Source organism: Archocentrus centrarchus, chromosome 7 (genome assembly GCF_007364275.1).
Source record: "Archocentrus centrarchus isolate MPI-CPG fArcCen1 chromosome 7, fArcCen1, whole genome shotgun sequence".
Lineage (NCBI taxonomy): Eukaryota > Metazoa > Chordata > Actinopteri > Cichliformes > Cichlidae > Archocentrus > Archocentrus centrarchus.
In genome coordinates this window covers 16,361,829-16,379,243 of record NC_044352.1, presented here as the reverse complement: position 1 = coordinate 16,379,243, position 17,415 = coordinate 16,361,829, and the positions used below count along the sequence as shown (strand labels likewise).

At 38.0% G+C, this 17,415-nt stretch overlaps 1 protein-coding gene across 1 annotated transcript in view; it reads right to left on the bottom strand.

The window, feature by feature from the left end:
* The window catches only part of opn7b (opsin 7, group member b), a 57,769-nt gene that overhangs the window by 31,782 nt on the left and 8,572 nt on the right, over positions 1-17,415 (bottom strand). The window lies entirely within an intron of this gene.

Sequence of the window (17,415 nt, the reverse complement as noted above, 5' to 3'; positions counted from 1 at the left end):
GGCAATCTTCGACTTTCGGGCAGAGCCCAGCACTGATTGAGGGGATTTGGGTGACTCTGGTGCTGTACATGAAAGCATCAATTGAGCTTTAAACTTTTTTTTGTCATACTAATTCATGAATTCATCAGGTGTTTTAGTACATTTTCATTCAAAACCTGAAACAGCTCGGCTTCAGCAGGTTATAGCTGAAGAAACATGATTCATCAGTCATCTTTCAGTATGTGACCTGTTTGTGCTTAAATTCAAAGTTACAGTGTATTCACTCAATTTACAGTAGTTAAACCACTTGCACCAGAAACTGTGTATGAGATAGCATTTTTTTTAAATCATTTATATTATCACACCTGTTTTACACTAATAGGCTTTTTTGCAGTGTTTGTTTCTTTTTTATCCTTAATCAGTAGTTTCATATCTGGAAAATATATTTACTAATGTAACCAATCAGTTTTACCAGATATTGTCAGTGGGTTTATCATATGGAAAAATCTCCAATGCAGTTATTAAAAAAAAAAAAGTATAGATTTTTGACTTAACAAAAATCTCGCAAATTTATTCTACATCCATTCTGTGACCATATTTTTTACATCTGTTCTTAACCAAGCAGTTTCAGTGGCTTTAAATCCAATCCTCTGTTGGTAAGAAGTCTGTGAAAGAGAGAGATGAGCAGTCAAAGGGAACTTCATTATTTAACATCTTAAAGTTTTTATAATCTCTGATTGGCCTCAGTATTACAGTTTTGACATTGTGTTGTCAGTGGGCACACTCTCAGGGTTTTCTGATAAGTTGCTGGATATAATTTACTGGATTATCAGCACTGAGTTTATGAAGACTGTTGACTTTTGAAGACAATCAACAGGTCATTTGGTTTTCTTTGCTTGTTGTCCAGACCTTTTAAAGTTACAGTTAGCAAAATTGACTCTAGTGAGCAAATAACAGCAACAAAATGTGACTGGTCATATGGATTTTAAGGCAAATCTGTGCTACATGGATATGTTCACAAGGGGAAGACTTATGAAAAAGGAAACAAACACAGGGGTGGTTTTCTAGCTTTCTAGATATACAACTAATTATTGTAAAAAAGAATGGAAAAGCTTAGATGCATACCAAAACCTTCTCATAACAGTGTTTTCCACTTCATTTGACTTGAAAGATATTGATGTGTAATGATTAAGTGCCAAAATTTAATTTCTAGCTTCTGGGTTTGTTTTGCACACCAGCCCTCTTTAAAATTAATGTAACCTTGAGTAGAAGATGGCTTACATAAAACTGTTTTATTAACTGGCCTATTATCTTAATTGGCAAAAAAGAGCATCTCAAATAAGCCGTCAACTGTTAGACTCTGCTAATTGGTCTTTCATAAAGCATTATTTCACTTTGCTAACACACAGTTTAAAAAGGGGGACATTTGACTCCATCCTTAATGCACTAAAATCTATAACCTGAAGAGCTGTATCATCTAATCTAATGCAGACTGTCATTCAATAAAAAAGTGTTTGAACTTTTTCACCCTTCTGGAGATGTTACAGGTTACTTACTCCTTCTAATATTCTTTAACAGAAGCATATTAGTAAGAGTCTGTATCTGGCTCTTAAAGTTGTATCATGTGTTTGCAAAATATTTATTTAAATGTACATAAAATAAAAGAAAATGCATTAATGAAAAGCTCAAATCTAATGACACAATCTCACTCAATCTTCTGCCCTTGCTTGCTTTTAAAACCTTTTTTTCAAAAGCATTTAAAAATCTGTCTTTCAGTCGTAGACGTCTCATTTCAGTCTGTCTTCTTGGAATTGTATCATTTCAGTAAGGACACAAAATGGTGGCACCACTCTAAGTATATTTTTGTGTTTATGCTGATGAAAAAATCAAAGTAGCTTAGTTCATTTTTTCTACTTTAAATGTCTTACTTGTGTTTACAGAATAAACACATAAAGCCCACAAGTACATGAAAGCAGCATAAAGAAAAAGTATTCTTTTGATTTTGCTGCAAATTTTAAGGTAATCTGTTGCATGCTAATGCCAGCCCTTGAAAATATAATTGGGATGCCGCAGTGGCTCAGTCATCTAATTGGAAGGTTGGTGGTTTGATCCCCAGCTCCTCTAGTGAACTGTGAGTTGCCCCTGATGCAGCTGATGTGTGAATATTAGGTTAAAAGTGGTTATATGCATAAGGGGAAAAAAATATTTGTCATCCTGTGTAAAAACAATTGTGACCAATCTTGGGGTAAAAATCGATACAGCTTTTAAAATGGACAAACAGATAAACACAGTGGTGAGAAATGGCTTTTTTCAGCTGAGACAGCTTTCCAAAATTAAGTCGTTTATATCTTTTCGAGACTTAGAGAGGGTTTTGCATGCATTTGTGACCACCCGTCTTGATTATTGTAATGCACTTTACAGTATGTCGGTATTGACCAGGCTTCACTGTCATGCTTGCAAATGGTCCAAAATGCTGCTGCTCGTCTATTGACAGGGACACGTAAATGTGAGCACATCACCCCTGTTCTTGCTTCTCTACACTGGCTGCCTGTCTATTTTAGAATTAATTTTAAAATTTTATTGTTTGCTTTTAAAGTTTTAAGTGGCATGGCCCCCACATACCTAACAGATCTCTTACACACATACACCCCACAAAGGTCCCTCAGGTCGGCTGACCAGCTACTTCTTGCTGTCCCCAAGTCGAGACTGAAACACCGGGGTGACCGAGCTTTTTCTGTGGTGGCGCCTAAACTATGGAATGGGTTGCCTCTCTATGTTAGGCTGGCCCCAACACTTAAGGTCTTTAAATCTCGTTTAAAAACACACCTTTTCTCTAAGGCATTTCAAAATATCAGTCTCTAGTTAGTTTGAGTCATTTTGGGAACTGTTTTATATTTTTATTTAGTACTCCTTTTATGGTTTATCCTTTTAAATTATTATTATTTTTTTATGTGTTTATTTTTTGTGCTGTATTGTACTGCTGTCTTTTATCTGGGAAGTGCTTTGTTCAACTTTGTTGTCTTTTAAAGCGCTCTATAAATAAAGTTGGATTGGATTGGATTGGTAATAAGTACTAGTTCATTTACTATTTAGAACACAAGCACTTAAATAGCACAAGTCATCTGTTAGACATGTAAATTTAGATCATGACTTTATTGCAGCCCAGGATCAAATGTAACATCAATATCCAACGCCTCTTTGACATTTTGGTATTTGAAAGAGTGCTGGAAATACTTTCTAGAAGCCAGTGAATGTGTCAGACAGCTGCAGAAAACTGATGTGTGATTAGTTCAATTAAAAAGCTGTAATTATCAGCTGTGGTGCATGGTTGTTCTGCATTGGTAAGTTCAAGATTTATCTTTAACTTTGTAATTGTGGATGTATGTGTGTGTGTGCATTGTTTTAGTGCTTTGCATTGCTCAAAGTGTTTTGGGGATTTAGGATTTTAGCCCTTCTCTATTATACTTCTGCATGAAAAGAAAACAAGCAGTGGCATTTGGAGCCAGGAGAAGCACAAGTCTCAGGTGTTATTTTAGTGGTAGAATGAGGTGTGTGAGGATGTGATTCTAACCATGAGTGATGGACAGGTGTTTATATCTAGCACCTGCTCCCCAGCATACAGAACTATTTAAGTCCGACAACCCCCCCCCCCCCCCCCCTTCCTCCCCCAACTCCAACCCCCACTTGAAACTTAAACTGGAGGTGAGTAATATACCACAAATATAACAAAATACCAGGAGTTAATAAATTATGATAGCAAAAATGAGGTTATTAAAACATGTGACTGGACTGCACCAGTAAAATGTTTATGGACCCTATCAGTCATTGTGGTTACATTCACAGATTTCTTCACTCTGATTGTAAATAAAGAGGTGACTAAACAGCGATTAAACAAAAGAGTCAAATAAAAATCGGATCCGATGCATAAACGTGATGAATATTTTATCTCACTGACATAGGTTTGATTGGCTACCTGAAGATGGATATAAAATAATGATAACAAGTCAAAAGAAATTGAAATGAAGGCCTTTCCTGTTTAAAATCTGGGCAGTTTTATTCAAGATCATTTTCTCATGCACCTCTGAACTCAGTGAAGCTGCAGTTTTTACATCTCTCGGTGGAAATCCTATTATGCCCACTTGCACATGTGCCTTTGCAATGAGTGCTGTATCGTCCCCAATCTGTCAAAATGACAGTCGTTCAATTTGGTATCAGCTGTTCAGAAAGTGGGCAAAGTTGCAGGTGTTTGGTGAATGGTCTAGGAACATAATGGAGCATACAAGTGATGCACCAGAACAAACCTGATTTTAGAAGACCTAACACACAAACCCAAGGATCTACTGCCAACGTGTGACCTGTATCCAGATCCTGATTGCATGCACCAATGTGTCACAGCATGAAGGAGACCAATGTAACATGATCAATGAGGACAATAACTGTAGCATTTCACATCGTCACAACAACAGTATTCTGGTATAAAATAAAAGCATTTAATGTTTTGCATTTGCAAAACTAAACAAATAAACAGTATCATAGTTACCAAGAAAACTATTTGTAAAGAGTTAAATGCAAAGTGAAAGATGTGCACTTTTACACTTTTGTGCATGTCATTCAAATGACCATGTAATCCATATCTCTGCAATCCACCACAACTTTTAGTCATCAATTTTCCTCATTCTCTACACAATCCTCTCTTGTTCTTAAAAAATATTACAAAATGTTTTCTCATATTACACTCAAATTTAGCCAGTCACGAACTTGAATGTAACAGCATTTAAGAGTTTAACACCTGGACTACAATGGAATGAACAGAAGCATAAATGAAAAAGCCAGTTAACTAGAATCATGGTAGACATTATCAGTGTTACTTCAGGCAGAGTCAGCGTTCTACAGATCTGGTTGGGTGAAGAAGGTTGAGTGCTTCAGATCAGTGCTTTATTGTAGCCTCAGAATAAACAACAGATTAAGTATGTGGCCTGCTGCTCTCCACGAGGATATCACTGAGAGAAAATAAAACCAATACATACAATAGCATTTTTGTTTGTTGTCTATGAACTGCTGAACTGATCAGTTATACAGCGAAAAAAAAAAAGAAGTCACAAATGCTTCTATAAAACACAAAGAGCCTTGTATAAGACAATAATGAACAAACTGTTTCAAAAAGCTTGCAAATTTCATAAGACACGGCTCTTTAATTTTGTAATGCAATAAGTAAAACTTTAAAGGTAATCACATACTTATACACATGTCTAACTATCTGTGTTAGTTAGATGTCACAAGTATAACCATATTTCACAGGTTAAAAGAACAGACTGTAAATGATTCCCAAAAAAGGACCCAAACATATTACACAGGAAATCAGGTAAAGTCAAGAAACAGCTGATTCCCCATTCTTTTGAATTACAGGCTCTGGTACTGACTCCTGCTCAACAAATGAAACTTTTCAGAACTGAAACTCAAGCCTATTGTTTAACTTCCCATGGGAGCTGAACAATAAACTACAGTGTGTCACAAGAGTTCAGCCAAAGGAGCCTTCTTGAACCATAATGGTTAATTCAGTCAGCTGATGACAGAATGGGGACATTAATGGGATCTTTTTTTAGTAGGACAAAATCAAAATGTCTGTATTGAATACAGACATTTTGATGGTGTTCTTTGCAGGCTGTATAACCAAAGGTGACCTAAGAATCCTTGTCCGGTATATTATTTCCTCCTTCCCTTTTCCTATAAACTTCATGCTGAACATGTTATAAGTTTTATATATATATATATATATATATATTAGGAAATGTTTCCCTGTTGGCACACTTGTTTTATTTTGCCATGTGTACTGTGTTCAGTTTAGCTTTCTGTGTGGTCTCTTCCTACAGTAGCTCTTTCCATTTGTCTCATTATCTGGTCTGTATATGCTGTCTGTGTTTTTCTCTTGTCCTTTGTCGCGTCGTCCCCACATGGTGCTGTATTTGTCTGGGTCCTGTTTTGCTTGAAGAGTCTGAGTTTTTGGATTATCTGGCCAAGTTCTGTTTTAAGGAAGTTTTTCTATGAAGCCTGTGAACGCCTGTGAAATAAAGCCACTTAATGTTTATCTGCCAAGTCCTGCATTTCGAGCCTGCCACACCGCCCGCCTTTGGAACCATGTGCCAACACAGTGCAGAGCACCTACCTACCTTCATAAGAATGTAATAGTGTTACATCCTCACTGTGTATGACTGAGTACTGTGGCTCCTCTAAAAAAGCCTCAAATCCGAAGTGCTTGACACCCTCCCTGAGCCTGGTTCCTGAACCTTAAGCAGATGACCTGTAAGTTGGAGAGGAATGGTGTCTTTGTAATTTAGAAGATCTTCATTTACCCAGGAAACCGAGTTTGTTGCTCTATAAAAAAAAGTCCTTCGTAAAGCTAGAACATCATGCTATTCATCACTGACTGAAGAAAATAACAACCCCAGGTTTCTTTTCAGCACTGCAGCCAGGCTGACAAAGAGTCAGAGCTCTGCTGAGTATTTCTGTAACCTCAGCCAGTAATGAGTTCATGAATTTCTTCAATTTTAACTATTAAAGAAAAAAATAGTCATAAACATCTCAAAGACATATCATTATTTACAGCTACTTTCATTACTTCTGATATTTATTAAGACTTTCTCTCTCTCTGACTGATCTTTCTGAAGTAACTTCAGTAGTCCAAACAATCAATGTGTCTATTAGATTCAATTTCTACTAATATGCTCAAAGAAGTCCTACCGTTAATTAATGTTTCAGTCTTAAATATGATCAATCTATCTCTGTTAATAGACTATGTACCACAGGTCTATAAGATGGCAGTAATTATGCCATTACTTGAAAATCCATCCCTTGATCTAGCTATCTTAGCTAGTTATAGGCCAATCTCCAACCTTCTTTTAATGTAAAAAAAATCTTGAAAGAGTAGTTGCAAAACAGGTAACTGATCATCTGCAGAGGAATAGTTTACTTGAAGAGTTTCAGTCAGGATCCAGAATTAATCACAGTATAGAAACAGCATTAGCAAAGGATCTTCTTATGGCCTCTGACAGTTGACTCATCTCTGTGCTTGTCCTGCTATACCTCAGTGCAGTGTTTGATACTACTGACCAGGGTCGACCCAAGTCTTGAAGTGGCCCTAAGCAAAATTTGATATGCCTTACCCCCCCACATAGCACTTGTCACCTGAGCCTAACCATTATTAATGCTGGAGGGTTGAAGTTGAATATTAATTTTTTGGGGATGCATTGCTGTTTCAGCCTCATGTACACAAGCCTGTTGAAAAACAATGTATTTCAGTGTGATAAACATTGTAAAACTATGTCCATGACATTGAGGAGGGTGGGACTAGTATCAATGCACATCATATCCAATAGAGAGAGAATAGGCTTTTTAGGAAATATATCATTTGTATCTCTGACCTGCTTTGGGGCATGCCGGACATGCTATTTTCATCCAAAAGATGTATATTTTTGCTCAACTATGCAAATGCACCTACAAACTAGTAAATAAGCCTTTTGTAATATATATAAAAAATTATACGGCATAAAGAATTGCTAAGCATTAATGAAATAATATCTAATTCAAGTTCTCATCAACTGGGCCCAGTGTTACGAGAAGTGCTGTAAATATGTTATTACGCTATTATACCACAAAATGGCACGTGGCACCACAAGACCACAAATGAGGCATGAAAGCAAGATCTACTAGTTTATCCATGCAACCTGACCACAGTGTAAAAACAGCAAGATGCTGTCACCACAGGAACAGTGAGTAAACTAGTCATATTAAACCACCACAGCTTACAAATGCACAGTTATCTCTGAACATACATGCATGAATAAAGCCAAGATATGCCCAGCTAGCATGTCCCACCCACTGAACCTTGTAAAAATTCAATAGCCCTGACATATAAGTGTTACGATTCGGCAGTGTGGCAGGCAGGATAATGACCCAAACACAGGACTCAGGAGGCAAAGTGTAAACTCAAAAATACCCAGCTTTATTGCTGGTTGTACGTCAGGTACAAAGAAACTATGAAAGCTCAAGTGGAGCTAATAATTCAACTAGGAATACACGGGGATAACCGGAATCAGGAAACCAACGTGACGACGTGAAAAACAGAAGGAAACAGACAATATACACACACGAGGTAATCGGGGAGATAGGACACTGCAGAGAGCATAACTGAACAAGACAAGGGAAGCAAAACAAAACTATGTAGATGATGCCCAGCTTTATCTATCCATGAAGCTAAATTACACACACCAATTAGTTAAACTGCAGGATAACCTCTAATTTTCTGTTTCTAAATTCAGATAAAACTGAGGTTATCTGAATTGTATTGTAATTGGTCTTGAAAATCTTAAAAATATGGTGTCTATCCAGACACTTACTCTGGGTCGCATTACCTTGGCCTCCAGTAACATTGAGGAATCTTGGAGTATTTTTTAAACAGTGATATCTTCTTTAATGTACATATTAAACAAATATGTAGGATTGCTTTCTTGCATTTGTATCTCTAAAATTAGAAATGGCTTGTCTCAGAGGGATGCTGAAAAACTAGTTCATGCATTTATTACTTGTATGCTGGACTATTGTAATTAATTACTATCAGGCTGTCCTAAAAGCACCCTGAAAAGCTTTCAGCTGATCCAAAATGCTGCAGTGAGAGTACTGACAGGGACTAGAAAGAGAGAGCATATTTCTCCCATATTAGCTTCTCTTCATTGGCTCTCTGTTAAATCCAGAATTGAATTTAAAATCCTTCTCCTCACACACAAGTCTTTAATAATCAGGCCACATCTTATCTTAAAGACATCATAGTACCATATCACCCAATTGAGCGCTTCACAACTGGTGGCTTACTTGTGGTTTGCTGGGTATTTAAAAGCAAAATGAAAGGCAGAACCTTCAGCTTTCTTTGGAACCAGCTCCCATTTTGCATCCAGGAGACAGACACCCTCTCTACTATTAAGATTAGGCTTAAAACTTTCCTTTTTGATAAATCTTACATTTATTGCTGGATCAGGTGATGCGGAACCCTCCCTTAGTTCTGCTGCAATATGCCTAAGATGCTTCCCATAATACACTGACTGATTATGCTTTACACACCTCTTTTTACCATTATTATTAGTTTATTTGACAGGGACAGTGTACATTAATTAACATTACAGTAAATGCACCAGAATTAGCCAAAAGGCTATTTTTCATCTGTTGTCCCTGGACAGATCTTAAAATTGTCTACCTAAAAAACAACAATAAAAGGATTACAATGAATGAACATAAAAAAGCAATAAAACAGATTATAATTCTTCAAATCCTGTTGATAAAAACAGAATCCAAGTTAACTATAATACAGACAAAAAATTATACTACATAATAACATAAAGACACAAGTGGCAACAGGGTTGGGTTGATGGGAGACACTGTCCATAATCCTATTAATGCTGACATATCTGATGTGTTATGAACCAGTTTTTTAGATGCTTTTTGAGCAGAGTGTATGTGGTCAGTTCTCTGATGTTTTGAGGGACACAGTTCCACTCCTGTGCTGCTGTAACTGAAAAGGCACTCTGACTGAAGGCACTTTTCCTGAGAGGAACAACACAGTCTCCTCGGGCCGCCCCTCATGTTACTCTGTGGGTGGCATTTCTGATGTTAATAAACTGACTGAGTGGAGGAGATGACAGACCATGGATGATTTTGAATATCAGACAGAGATTTGAATACTTTATGATATTCTCTGAGTTTACACATCACTCTGCATTTAATCATTAGTTGTTATTAATCTCTGGCTCATTTTCACAGCATGTCTTTTGTCCTGTCTCCCTCCCCTCACCCCCAACCAGTCGCAGCAGATGACTGCCCCTCCCTGAGCCTTTTTCTGCTGGAAGTTTCTTTCTGTTAAAAGGGATTTTCTTTTCCTTCCCACTTTTGCCAAGTGCTTACTCATAGTGGGGTTGTCTGATTGCTAAGGTTTTCTCTGTATTATTGTAAAGTATTTCACTTACAAAATAAAGCACCTTGAGGTGACTGTTGCTGTGATTTTGCTCTATATAAATAAAATTGAACTGAACTGAATGCTCTGCTTGTATGTGAGTGGATTCCAGCTTCCTCCCACAGTCCAAATACATGCAGTCAGTGGGATTAGGTTAACTGGTGATGGTAATTGCCCACATTTGTGAATGTGAGTGTGAACGGTTGACATGCCACTTGCCCTATGGCAGCTGGGATAGACTTCAGATGACCTGCCACACCCAACCAATTGCCCCTGAATTGGATATGTGGAAGAAAATGGATGGACAGACGGACGGATAATTGTGTGCTTGGTGAGTGTCTATTTTAAGAGAGCTTTATTCCCTTCGAAATGCCACAGCCACACCATTCTCACGTTGTAGGTATGCAGTGACCCAGGGGAGGGCTTATACTGATGAATCTAATTTTGGTTAATCAAATGAGTACAATGGAGAAAAGCTACACTTCATTTGCATTTTATGTTGGGTGAGCCACAGTGATGGAGTGAAAGCTGCAGGACATGTGCATGCCAAAAAGTTTCAAGAGAGATTCCATGAAGTGCGGGCAAGATGCCAGTGTCTCCCGTGCCAAAGGAAATAGGATTTATGGCTGAGAATTAGGGTGACAGACAGCTTGACACTGAATCAATTCTTGTAAGAAACTGACAAAGGAACTGAAGTAATTCTTAAAGAGGGATAAAAGTGACTGCTAGACTGATACAGTGACAGATTATTTCTTGGGCAGATGATGGCAGAATGGTGAAGTAAACAAATTATTGCAGATCATTCAAATTGCTCATTCAATATATTTTAACTACGTAAAGCCATTGTTTTCCAAGTACTGGTATGTTGTACCTTGTATCCAGGGCTGTAACAAGGGTTTAGAAATTAGTGAGGTCCAGAGATCCAGAGACTATCTAACAAGACAAGGTCATTGGGTTGCAATATCATGAAACCCAGAAATTTATAAAAATGTAGGACTGCATTTTGTGGAGTTTCCCTGATTTGCAGGGGCAGTGGTTTACATCGAAACATGGAAATGTTGTGTGTATAAAACAGTGAAATAAAAAATAAAATACAGAATCATTCCTTTACTTAAAATTTAAATATCAAAAGGAAAAGAAGTTACTTACTCAGTGGCTCTGGCACTACTGTACCTCTGATTTACCCGTGACGCCTAAACCAACCAATTATCATTCCTCATGAGTCATGCATCAAACTAGTCCTGTAAATACAATCAAATTAGAGGCACAGTAGGACAGGATGCAACTTTGTAAAAAACAAACAAACGTGGAAACAACACAAAAATCCAATCACTTGTGATTAGAACACAAATAAACAATTGGTCCAGTGTTAGGACCCCTTGGCACTACATTTTAAAGCACTGATTACCCCCTTTGTGTCATTTTTCAGTGTACAAGGCAGCCCGAAGGACTTCTGAAGTCTCCCAGTGTCTGAAACACACTCAGTCAGCCTTAGCCAAATGTTCTCTACTGGTACTGTCAGTGTCACAGTGACTACTGGTTAAAAGTAAAATTGGGAAAAAGTATTTAAAGTCTTGTTTATATTCAAAGCTGTGACCGGACATATTTTAACTGAAACCATGATCTGTTTCATCCAGTTTCAATAATTTCATTAGGAACAATCCTTTCATTCAGTCAGCATTTCTGTCCTGCAACTTACAGACAGTCTGCAGTCACTGCATCAAAGCAAAATGATTAGATTGACTGTAAACATCAGTATCAGATAAAAACAATGTTTGGCTAATTTCTTGAACCTATTTGACATTTATTCATGTACTCTAGTATGTTGTGTTGTATTACATGAAAATATCTACTATATATAGGGAGAGAGTTAAAACATGTTTAGACTTGGCAGCAGCAGAACTGTCAGACATTGTATATGACATGAGGAGGGTGAGGCATGTTATGTTGATATGACGCAGCACTGTTTGTGATGCCTGCCAATATCCAGAGTGTTCAAAATACAAGTCAATAATCCTTAGTGTGAAGAAAAAGTGTGGTGTTGTCTTAGTAAGTAAACTATCTTGTGTTGTAGTTGACCATGTTTTTTCCACAATTTCAGGAACAAACAGGCAAAGAGATTCATTATCCCTGACCTGTGTGACTGTTACCAAGAGCTTTCATTGCAATTTGGAGAAGTGATACTGATGAAAAACTGATAGAACAGAACAATTATTCCCTTTGAGGTTGTCACATGACTGATGCTACTGTCACCCATTCAAAGAGAACATTTATCCCCTCAGATCTGATTATCTGTCTTTCAAGATCAATTATTGTGCTATGAATTTTCTGAATCTGCTAACTGAAATGAGAAAATTATTGATGTGTCTTAACCTGTTTTATGCCAAAGCATGCCTAAGCTTTTTTCAGGTTGAATTCTCACTTCAAAATAAGATTATACTCTAAAGAAAGGTAATCATTTGCTTGTTTACCATGAAGCAAACAAAGCCAGCAAAATGATGTCTCAGTGTGCGACTATGGATATCATGTATTCCACAGAGACATGACATATCATACAGCCAGATCTAGTGTAATGTATATATACTGTATATACAAAAATATGTAATACGTAACACACACACACACACAGGTATAGTGCTAAAAAAAAAAAAAAATTAAAGGAACACTTTTTAATCAGAGTACAGTTTAGGCCCATTAAACGTCTGGTATTTTGATCTGGTCAGGGGGTTGTTAATCAGTTCCAGCTATTTTGGTGTTTATGAAATAAGCAACAGGTGCGCTGGAGGGACAACAATGAGACAAATCCCAAAACAGGAATGGTTTTACAGATGGAGGCCACTGACATTTTTTTTCCCTACATCATCCTTTCTGACTATTTTTTTTAACTAGTTTTGCATTTGGCTAGGGTCAGTGTCACTACTGGTGGCATGAGGTGATACCTGGACCCTACAGAGGCTGCACAGGTAGTCCAACTCCTCCTCCTTCCATTAAGGTTTGCTGTGTCTCCCAGCACAGTCTCAAGAGCATGCAGGAGAGTCCAGGACACAGGCAGTTACTCTAGGAGAGCTGAAAAGGGCCGTATAAGGTCCTTAACCCATCAGCAGGACCGGTATTTGCTCCTTTGTGCAAGCAGAAACAGGATGAGCACTGTTAGAGCCCTACAAAAATGACCTCCAGCAGGCCACTAGTGTGAATGTCTCTGACCAAACAATCAGAAACAGACTATATGAGGTTGGCCTAAGGTCCTCTAGTGGGCTCTGTGCTCACTGCCTGGTACCGTGGAGGCTTTTGGAGAATGTTATGCTGCCTATAGCATGCCTTCAGCATGACCAGTTTGGTGGTGGGTCAGTGATCCATATCACTCCATTTCCATAGAGGGACGCAAAGAACTCTACAGGTTAGGCAACAGCACTCTGACTGCCATTAGGTATCAGGATGAAAACCTTGGACCAAATGTCAGACCCTACGCTAGTGCAGTGGATCCTTGGTTCCTCCTGGTGCATGACAATGCCTGATATGCTGACAGTTCCTGGAAGATGAAGGAATTGATGCCACTGACTGTACTTCATGCTCGCCTGACTAATCCAACAGAGCACCTCTGGGACAGGTTGCACCTCAGACTGTCCAGGAGCTCAGTGATGCCCAGGTATAGATCTGGGAGAAGATCCCCCAGGACACCATCTGTCGTCTCATTAGGTGCGTGGCCTGATGTTGTCAGGCATATACTGTATACAAGCACGTTGGGACCATACAAACTACTGAGTACCTTTTTGAGTTCTTACAGTGAAATTTAGCCTAAATAGACTAGCTTCTGGCATCATTTTTTCACTTTGATTTTCAGGGTGTCTTTGAATTTAGCGCTCTGTACGTTAATAACTATCATTTCCATCAAATGATGCAGCATCTTTTCATTGCTAGCACATTAGCCAGTCCATGTCAGTATAGATGTGCAGCATGATTTTTTTCCCATTAATCTGTGTGTGTGTGTGTGTGTGTGTGTGTGTGTGTGTGTGTGTGTTTATGCACACAATGGTGCATTTATGGGGCAGCATGTTTGTGCAATCAGAAACATGAGAGACTAATGGGAAAACTGGAATTTGTCTAAGACAGAGGGACGCACGGCTTTTAGATGTGTCTTTGTCAATTCATGCTAGTCTCAATAGGATGGAGAGGGGAGCGGAGATTGATTACAAGACTCTGTGGCTTGGTTAAACTTGGTTATGAAGATGAATAGAATCTAAACATGTTTGACATTGTCTCAGAATTTGTTAAGCCAAACCTGAGGCATTAAATGATGAACTGGTGAAATCCTCTTTATTTTGGATTACATTGGATTGTAGAATCCATATGAATTTGATATGAGTTGTTTTTGGTTGGAGGCATCATCTCTGTGTGAGCGTTGGCATGCCAAATGGTGCATTGAAGAGAGAGACAATGGACGGATTTGAAATCGGTTGTGGTGGTACACATATTCGTGTCGATGCTAATGCACCAGCCAACAGCAATTAGAGGGGGTGGCACTCCATTTTTCTCAAAGCCATTGTTAATCACAAAACCAAGTAAGGTTCACAACCTCCTTCACAATTATTTGTGCCATAAATGTGTTGCATTTGTGTTGATCCCTAAACACAGTTTTCTTGCCACTTGTAAGTGGTTTGAGTTAGTAACCTGCACGATGCTTGTATTTTGTTCAACTCACCCTTCTATAGAAAGAATAAAATTACTGATATCATCTTATAATTTTATTCTCTCGTGTGGAAAAAAACAATAACATGTTTAAAACATAAACTTGTGTTGAAAAGTGTGGTTGTTTTACAACACGCAGTCACAGTAATGTCAGTCATGTTCTAATATTTGATATTGCCCTGGTGAGATGTACTTATTTGCTGATTTGGATGTCAAGACAAATCACTTATTTTGCAATAAGACTGCTAGTTTTGATATACAGAAGCTGGTAGGGAAGAAATAAACACAATATTGCAGCAGCTGAAAGAAAATAGAACAAGTGGTCACTGTTTTCTATGAGAGGTGAGGATGAGACAAAGATACTGCTCCTCCTGCAAGAAAATACATTCAACGAAGGAGACAGGGCATTACATTACATACAGTATTTGTAGGTCAGACATCATGCAACTTGAGGGACATGTCCTTACTAATCATATTAATTATGTAAATAAATTGCAATCACTTCTGACACTTTGGCAACAAAGAGCCAGAAATTCCACCCCTGCTGAACTTTCTTTCTATGAACTTCCACAATTTATGGGTTTCTGCAGAATCTTGGCATAATGACATTTATAACATTTTCCTATGAACAATAATTCATTTCTGCTGCCTCAGACTTGTCAGGAATTCATCACAAGATGTAGCTGATGGATGACTTGTGCAAGCCTCAGTAGCACTTTCATGTCTCTTAGCTCCACAGTGTGGTGTGAAGGCTTTTTTACTGTTATTTTTTCCCTGATAAGCCAAAACATATGGCCATGTAAGGATAGTCTCTTGAACAGTCATTTCTGAAAGTTGGTTTTTAGGATGTTTGGGAATTAGAGAGGCAAAGGTCAAATCAGTAAGCACTTATAACTGGGTAATCTCTGAAACAACACAGCTCATGGAATGTGCAGCAGCGTTTGTTTTTTTTTTTTATGGGTAGTCGATAAAAAGAAACCAGGTCCTTGTAGAACTTGCAGTAAGATTTCATGAATTTGCTGCTAAGCTGTAGATGTCAGATACCACAGGGATTCTGCCTTTTACAGTCTACATCTTTGTGATTTTCTGCTGTTTTGATAGCATAAAAAGGATCATTAACATATTGGCGACAGGAGGTCATGTTTTGCCTCACCGATGTAAAATAATCTTTTAAAATCCCATTCATGTGAGTGCAACAGCTAGTGGATGCACAGTATGCTTTGCTATTTTCCTGACCTTGAAATGCATTTTTCCCTGTAGAAAAATACATTTGTGGGTGATATTTTTACATTTATTTTTTATTTAATATATATATGTATTTTTTAACCAACAGGACATCCAGTACACAGGCTGGAGGAGAGATACTAACAGGTACGAGGTTCACAAAGTCAGTTGTTTGTATTTTGGTGGAACATGTTTGCTGCAATGTGCCATCAGTCTGGTTATTTTCAAAATCTGGTTCTTTATCTGAAACTGGGGAGCCCCCATATTATTGCATTTCTCTAAAGAATTCAGAATGTGTCACTCTCAGACCAACGGGATGGTTCTATGTGTTTGTAAGGTGCAGGGTGGTAAAGTGGTTTGATATCTTTGACAGACACAAGAAGCAGAGGGCCAGATTGAGAATAACACAAAGATGTGATGTAATCTTTCAAGAGGCAAAGAATGTAAGCGATGAGGAGACGACACAATAAGATGTGTGGACTGTTCCACTAACTGCTATCCAGAATCTATAGTGAATACTAAATGAGTCACTTCGAAGCTGGTGGGAAAGGAAAGTCTGTTTCTACACCTGGATGTATGAAGGTATTCTTGGTTTTATATATTTAATCTTGTATAGGTGTTGCTGATGCTTTATTCTGAATGAAGTGGAGGAGGATTATGAAAGAAAACAAATGGGAACTTCATGTTTTGTGTCCACGGATGCATCTTGAGAGCAAATTTGTCATCTTTCATGATTGGAAATTAATTTGAGCTGAGTGATTGCTGTTCTCTGATGATGGCATAGTACTAAATATTTAAATATATCCACATAAACCTTGTGATTATGTGTGTATTTCTGTATGTGTCTGTGTGTATGAATATGGATAGATAGAAAAGAACAGAAAATCAGACAAAAGGCACATACTAACAGGCTACTACATGCTCCAGCTGTAAAGATATGATAATCACTTCTAAATCCAACTGTGTGTTTTCAAATATGCTCATTTTCTTATACTTGCTGGCTATGTTGCTCTATATTTCTATCCAGATTACCAATTCAATTTTATTTGACTAACTATATGACCACTAATCGACACACAGTGATATAGTTATTCCAATGTAACTTCTTCAGCCTCGAGTGTGGGAAGATTACAGAATCATGTTTAAAGAGGAATGGCGATAGATATTTTGCAAGAGTGAACGCAACCTTTTAAGTTACCCATGTAATTGAGTGTGTGAATGTGTGTGTGTGGAATGCATTTGTCAATGTGCTGGTGCATGTGTGCAAAATCATGTTCATGTTGTCCTTAGAGTCTAAGCTGAGAGTGACAGCCTCATACATAATGCATTAAGAACATGAGGATAAGGACAGCTGACGTCTGGCTGCTCGTCATTTAGGATATTTCTTCCCTACACACACACACACACACACACACACACACACACACACACACTGTACATGAGCCAAAGTATGCAGTATTTCTCTTCCAGATACTGTAAATTGCAGATGTTCCTGCCTCTTTCAAAGTCTCTATTCAGTTCTGTGTAAC